The sequence below is a fragment of the Pteropus vampyrus genome, unplaced genomic scaffold (assembly GCF_000151845.1).
Source record: "Pteropus vampyrus isolate Shadow unplaced genomic scaffold, Pvam_2.0 Scaffold352, whole genome shotgun sequence".
NCBI classification, from domain to species: Eukaryota; Metazoa; Chordata; class Mammalia; order Chiroptera; family Pteropodidae; genus Pteropus; species Pteropus vampyrus.
In genome coordinates this window covers 497,469-505,187 of record NW_011889133.1, presented here as the reverse complement: position 1 = coordinate 505,187, position 7,719 = coordinate 497,469, and the positions used below count along the sequence as shown (strand labels likewise).

Genomic DNA, 7,719 nt, shown 5'->3' with positions numbered 1-7,719 from the left:
TTCTTGTAGAGCCTGGGTGTGTCGGGTGTCAGGCAGCCCAGGTGGCTCTCAGCGGATACGTGGCCGCGGACCCCTACCCCCCACCCGCTGCTCACCTGGGCTGGGGTCCAAACGCCCCTCCTGCCGCAGCGGACGCCTCTGGGAGCGCAGCTCCTTGTTGGCGCGTCCACGCTCAAGGTGTCCCGTGTTTTGCGGGCCCAGCCCAGCCCAGCACCGGCGCTCAGCACTTCTCTGCTGGTTGGGTTCAGCCTGACATTTAGGTGTTCTGGCCTCCGCTGCCCCCTTGGATCTAGTCAGGGAGCTGGGAACCCTCCGGGAGACACCGGACCGCGAAGCGGGACAAGGACGAAGTGGACCTACAGAGTCAATAGTTTACTTATACCCATCCGGGGCAGCACCCTGAGGTAGGGGCGGGGGCTCCCTTCCCATCCCCTCCTCCTAGGTCGAGTTTCACGCGCGCGTGACTCACCCTCTGGTCTTCCGCACGTGCTCCGGCACCTAAAATTTCTACGCTCACCTCCCCCCACCCCCCTTCCTTCGGCCCCCCAGACCAATCAGGCAGCGCCCTCTGTATCCTCGATCAAAACAACCAAAGATTGGGCTGCAGCTGACAGATCGCGACGCAGGGCAAGCTTGGGTGGAGTTTTAAACTGTGCAGTTGAGCGTAATGTTTTTCAAGAGCAGAATGACACAGGTTTCTTTGGAGTTAAGTCAAATCGAGGTCTGAGCCTTGATTTGGAAACTTGATTTGGAAAAAGCCTGGGTTACCTTGGGCAACTTGCTTTACTTCTCTGAGCCAGGAGGTGAGGGGTGGAATTGGGTGTTAGGACCCAGGGAAAATGCCAAGCACAACGCTTGATACCTAGTAAGGGTAATGTTCATTTTGTTGCCGCTGTCGTAATTTTTTCAGAAGGCCTTGTGACGGGATGCTTCCAGACACTGACTGACTGATCGATCCCTGGTCAATTTCTCAACTTCCTGGGCCTGTTTACTCATTTGTAAAAGAGAGGAGGTGTCACTACTTGGACAGGGGTATGGATTCACGAGATGACAAAGGCAAATCAATAGAGAGAGAAGTTTAATACAGTATGTTGAAAGTAAAATTGGTGATAACCACAAAGCTCTCTGGGCATGTGAGCAACTGCCCAGAGAGTTTCAAGAAGACATCGGACAACAGTGCATCTCTGAACAGCTGAGCCACCAAGCCAAGCGAGGAACTAAGATTTGCTAAGTGGCTATTATATATGCTGGGCGCTTTCCAAACGAAAAATGATCATTAAATCCTCAAAACATCATGGTCTCATTTAAACCTCACAGAGGGAAAAGACAGGCAGCTAGCAGCTGGGACACGGTGAGTAGAGGCAGGATGCAGACTCAGATCTGTCTGACTTTTAAGCGTGGCCCTTCCCATCCCTCCAGGTTGGGAGGAGGGCAAGAGCAAAGTCATCACAGCAGAAAAGGCACAAGGGGTTCTCGCTGGCAAGAGTACAGGGTCAGGCTCTCACGGTTTCACTTCTTAAAATTCATCACTGACTGCCAGTTCAAGCTCAAACTCTGTAGCTTAGCACCCTAGAACGCCTTGAACCTAAGAGGCACTCCATAAGCACCTGTGGAATGAAATGCAAAGCCAGCTGGTTTCGCACTTCCTTGCCTTTGCACCTGTTCCTTCTTGTGTGAATGACCGAGTTCCTTCTGCATTTCACCCCTCCACAACTCACCTCAAGTTTCACTTCTTTCTGGAAGCTGTCTGATCTCCTAGGCTGACTTAGGAGCCCTGCCCATGGACTCCCCCAAAACACTATTCTAATCTCTATGGATTCCTGATCTCGAATCATCAGTTTACATCTGCCTTTCTCCCCGTGAGATACAAATCTCTTGGGGGCAGCAATCACATTGTAGGTGGTTTGTATACCTGCTACCTCTCACAGGACCTGGCGTGTAATAAACCCATGGTAAACATTGCTTGAATAAATAAAACGAAATGATGGGAAATGAAGCTGAAAAGGCAGGCCGGTTCATTTTGAATGACCTCTGTGAGGACAGTGACTTCCAATGCGGTGAGATAGGTGACTGGAAACTCTTGATTTTGTTTTCTTATTTTCTTTTGGCTTTTTTTTGGTTGTTTGTTTGTTCTGAAGGAAAGGAATAGATATGGATGGTCGGGTTTGTGTTTTTAATAAGTGGAGGAGGATACGTGGAAAAGGAGACTCTGAACCCTTGGCGCAATCTATGGCTTGAGGAGCACAGTGTCGTCACATTGGACCTCCTGCAGGCTCCTGGCGGGAACACAGCTGAGTGGACAGGAGTACAGGCTCGGGAGTGACATGGGGCTGGTCCTGATCCTGGCTCTGCAGGTGATTAGCCATGCAATTTTGCCCAAGGCACTTAGGCTTCCTGAGCTCCACTCTTCTAGTTAAGTGCCAGAAATAATAGCAAATTGGATTCCTGGACCCAATTCCAACATTGGTGGGAGAGGTTTCCCCCACTCCGACAAACAATTCACAGGACACCCGCAGGGTGTCAGAGAATTCAACTCAATTCTGACACAATCTACTCAGAGAGAACTTCAGATTCCATAGGTTAAGGGTTCAGTCCTATGAGACCGCCCCCACCCCCAAACACACACACACACACACACACACACACACACACACACACACACACACACACACACACACACACACACACACACACACACACACACACACACACACACACACACACTTCAGACGTCAGCCACAAGCCCAGGCTCTATGTGCTTTTGGCTAACCGGCTACAGACTGGAGGTCCCAACAAACCCCTCCTAGGGTTCCATTAAATTGCTAGAGCGGTTCACGGAACTCAGAGAAACATGTTACTAGATTCCTGCAAAAGGGCATAACTCAGGAACAGCCAGATGGAAGAGATGCACAGGATAAGGGGTGAAGGAAGGGGCTTGGAGCTTCCATGCCCCCTCCAGGCCTGCTGCTCTGCATCTCCACGTGTTCACCATCCAGAAGCTCCCCCAATCCTGTCCTCTTGAGTTTTTATGGAGGCCTCGTGACACAGAAACGATTGATTAAATCATTGGACATTGGCGATTACTTCAACCTCCAGTCCCTCTCCCCTCCCTGGGAATCAGGAGGGGTGGGACTGAAAGTTCCAACCCTCTAATCACTTGGTTGGTTCTCCTGGCCACCAGCCCCCATTCTTCGGTGCTTCTGAAAGTCACCTCATTCACATCACAGAAGACACCTTTATCACTCTCAAGACTTAGGAAATTCCAAGGGTTTAGGGAGCTGTGAGCCAGGGACTGTGGATGAAGACCAAATATATATGAGAAATATATTTTGGTCATCTGAATGACCAAATACATACTTCTTACAATATCTCAAATAGAATCCAGTTCACTAGGTAAGAAATTACTTATAATAACAAATAGTTATTATAAATGTTTGCATGAAGAATATAAATAGAATAGAACGGCTGCTTTGGACAAGTTTGGCAGTTCCTCAAAGAGTTAAATATAGAGTTACCACTCTGGCCAGCAATTCCACTCCTAGATATATACCCAAGAGAATGGAGAACATACGCTGACACAAAAACGAATACAAATATTCAAAGCAGCGTTATTCGTTATAGCCAATAAGTGCAAACAACACAGTTGTCCATCAACCGATGGATAAACAAAATGTGTGTATACTAATATACAATATAATATTAATTGGCCATAAAAAAGATTAAAGTACTGATTCATGCTACAAGATGGATGAACCTTGAAAACATTATGCTCGGTGAAAGAAGCCAGACACACACAAAAACAACACATGTTGTATGACGGCACTATATGAAATACCCAGGAGAGGCAGGTACATTGAGACAGCAGTAGACTGACTAGTGGTTGCCAGGAACTAGGGGAGGGAAAAATTGGAAGTGATTGCTGATGGGCATGGGTTTCTTCCTGGGCCAATGAGAATGTTGTGCAGTCGGATGTTGGTGATGGTTGTACGACTCTGAATATACCAAAATCCACTGAACTGTCCGCTTTTTAAAAATTCTTAATTAAGTTTATTGGGGTAACACTGGTTAATACAACTATATAATTTTCAGGTGTACATTACCATTTGACATTTGTATATTCTATTGTATGTTTACCACCTAAAGTCCAGTTTCCTTCAGCTACCATATATTTGATCCCCTTTACCCACTTCACCCTCCGCCTAAACCCTATATTTAACCCCCTTTACCCGTCTACCTCCCCCTTCCTCCCCCACCCCATTAGTAACCATTAGCCTGTAGTCTGTGTCCATGAGCCTCTGTTTGTTTGTCCTGCTCATTGGTTGCTTTTAGATTTATATCCCACATGTAAGTGATATCATGTGATTTTCAACTTTTTCTGTCTGGCTTATTTCGCTTAGCATGATTATCTCAAGGTCCATCCATGTTGTTGCAAATGGCAATCAATATTTCATCTCTTCTTGTGGCTAAGTAATATTCCATTATATATATGTACCACAGCTTCTGTAGCCAATCATCTATCGTAGGACACTTTGGTTGCTTCCATGTCCTGGCCACTGTGAATAATGTTGCTATGAACATTAGTGTGCTAATATCTTTTTGGATGAGTTTTCAAGTCTTTGGGGTAAATGCCCAGTAGAGGGATTGCTGGATCATATGGTAGATCAATTCTTAGTTTTTTGAGGAAACTCCATACTGTTTTCCATAGTGGCTGTACCAGTTTGCAGTCCCACCAGCAGTGTATAAGGGCTCCTTTTTCTCCACATCTGTACGCTTTTTAAAAGAATGAATTTTATGACATGCGAATCCTATCTCAATGTAAAAAATTTTAAAAACAACTTTGCATGTGTTTAGGCATGAGGGATTTGATTGTGAATAAGACACAGACCCCACCCTCAGGGAACACAAAGTCCAGTGGGAGAGAGACTCAGACGAATCAATCGAATAGTCACATAGGAAGTGCAGTTCCATCTAAGGGAAATGCCATGGAGGAAACAGATATGGTGCTATGAGAACATGTCATTGAGGCGGGAGGATGCTGACCTAGACTGGAGGTCAGGGAGGAGTCCGTAAGGAGGCTGCTTGTGCTAAGATCTGAACGTAGCTTTCTATATCTCGATCAGTCAGATTTATCCTCTCCTAAGAGAAAGACACAATATATGCAGAGGTCCTACAACAGGAAGATGCCTGAGACCTTCAGAGAACTGAACAAGGGCCAGAGTGGATGAAGCACACGGAATGAGGGGACTGTGAGGTTGCAGCTGGAAAAGCAGACATGGGCCAATTGTACTGGATCTTCTAAGAGTAAGAAGCGCTCGGTAAGGACTAAAATGACCCACGCCTTCCCTAATTTGCTCCTCCTCTACTGTTGCCTGTCTGGTTTAAAAGCACCACCCTCCACCCAGTTGCTTAAGCCACGGAACTGGAATCACCATGACTTTGTTCCTAGCCTCACCTCCACGTCCAACCTGCCAGCGAGCCTGTGGTTCCTACGCTTAAAGACCACTCATCTCCATCCACTGCCATCCCCCAAGCCCAAGTCATCATCAGCTCCCACCTGGACTCCTGCAACCCTTTCCACCTGGCCTGTCCGATTACACCATGCACATGACCCCACCGTCCAGTCAGAATGACCTACTGGAAACACAGATTCAATCAGGCCACTCCCGGGAAGCTTCTCATGATGATGGAGGAAATGTACAAACCCCCAACAGTGCCCCGAGTCTGTCTGGCTTCACCTGCGGTCCCTAGCCTCCCTCTGGCCTCCCTCCACCATTGTGCTTTCTTGCCCATTAATACTCCATGTTCTCTCCCGCCTCAAGTTCCTCCTGGGCCTGGAACATTCCCCTGTCCAGGCCTAGCTAAAGCTTCAGATTTTGACTTAATGGTCACTTCCTTGGGGACGCCTCCTTGCCTATCTCCAGCAATATAATCCTTTGCTCTGTGACCTACATAACATCCAAATTTCTCTTTGACAAAACTCACCCCAATGTGTCCATTTCCTCTGATGGACTGTATGGGCCGGAGAGCAGGGACCTGTGCCCGCCTTCCTCACCACTGTCCTCCCACCACTCAACTCAGAACCCACCATCCACCGAACCCCCTGCCTGACAAACTCCCACCCATCCCTCAAATCTCACTCGCCTGTGACTTTCAGGGGAACAGCCTGCTCTGAGCACCCAGGCCTGGGGGCGCATTCCACACAGCTCCCCGAACATCCCCTGCAGCACTTTAAAACAATGCTCTTCACAAGACTCCTCACAGGTCAGACCGCAAGGATTCTTCTGAAAATCCCTAAAATTCCATGGAAAATTCTATATGCATGTACATTTTTCTAAAAAATAGTCCGTGGCTTTCATTGGTGTTTCGAAGGGGGTCTAAGATCAGAAAGAGGTTAAGCACCTCTCTCAAAGAGCTGAGGGAGCCGTCTTTCCTTCAGAATCGTATTGCCAACCCAGATGTCTACTATGTGTTTATGTGAACTATCCCCACTAGAATATGAGTTCCAAGAGGGCAAGGGTCTTTATCTATTTTGTTCACTGATGTATCCCAAATGCCTGGAATGGCGCCTGGCTCACGCTCGGTGTAGCTGTGGAATGACCACAGTGTCAGGCAATTGTAACAGCTATGAGAACTGGGTGTGTATTGGTTACTTATTGCTGCATAACAAATCACCCCAAAATGTAATAGCTTAAAACAACATTTATCAACTCAGTTTCTCTAGCTCAGGAGTCAGGATGTGGCTTCAATGGGCCTTTTATCTAAGGATCTCTAACGAGGCTGCAAAGTGCTAGCCAGGGCTGTAATCATCTGAAAGCTTGACCGGAGGATCTGCTTCTGAGCTCACTTGCGGTTTTTGGCAGAATTCAGTTCCTCCCAGGCTGACGGCTGGAGGCTGCCCTCAGTTCCTTACCACGTGGCCTCTTCATGGGGCAGCTCACCAGACGGAAGCCTGCTTCATCGGGGTAAGCAAAAGGAGAGGGAGAGAGAACCAACTAACAAGATGGCCATTACAGTCTTTTGTACCTTAACCTCGGAAGCGGCATCCCATCCCCTTTGCTGTGTTCCATTAGAAGCAAGTCTCCAGGTCTCATGGGAAGAGGGTTATACAACGGATGAACAGCAGCAGATAGAATATTGGGGGCCATCCAAGAGGCTGCCTACACCAGAACATTTACCAGCGTTTTCTCATATGGTGTCTGGCTCATTTGAACACCCAGAGCAGAAGGCACGAAAAAAATGCCTACAGGTCAAGCAGACGATGACGAGGGAAGAAATTAGTGGTGGGAGGTGTGGTGGACACCTCTGCCTATCCTCCAGCAGACTGCTACCAAGCAGGAATGCAGGCTGAGTTGTCAGATCTTCTAACTTTTCAAAAGAAGCCAACGTCCAGATTTTTATGAGACATATTGTGATTTTTAAAAACATGATGAACTAGCAAAAACACATCTGAGGATTCGTTTTTGACTCTTCTCTATGGCACAAAGGACCTAAGCCATCCTAATACCCTTTTACGTTTGTTCCATCTCTGCTATACCCACCCCTCACCCCTTACACTTAATTCACTGAGGGCAGGGAACTAGAGAATTCACTTTGGACACTTTCTACAGCTCTCTGCATGTAACAACAGGCTAACAGTAAATACCGTTGAATGAAACATGAGGTTGCTGACCTATATCTCATTAGGGAGCATTCCCCCCAATCCTAGGGGACTGGTTAAAA

At 47.4% G+C, this 7,719-nt stretch overlaps 1 protein-coding gene across 2 annotated transcripts in view; it reads right to left on the bottom strand.

The window, feature by feature from the left end:
* Positions 1-426, bottom strand: part of SLC43A1 (solute carrier family 43 member 1) — a 28,034-nt gene extending 27,608 nt beyond the window's left edge. Inside the window, exon 1 of one of the 2 annotated variants that reach the window (XM_023522618.1) lies at positions 96-426. The gene's annotated coding sequence lies outside the window, so the exon portion shown is untranslated. The remainder of the gene's footprint in view (positions 1-95) is intronic. The other variant, XM_023522617.1, reaches the window with a different exon arrangement.
* Positions 427-7,719: the final 7,293 nt, after the last annotated feature.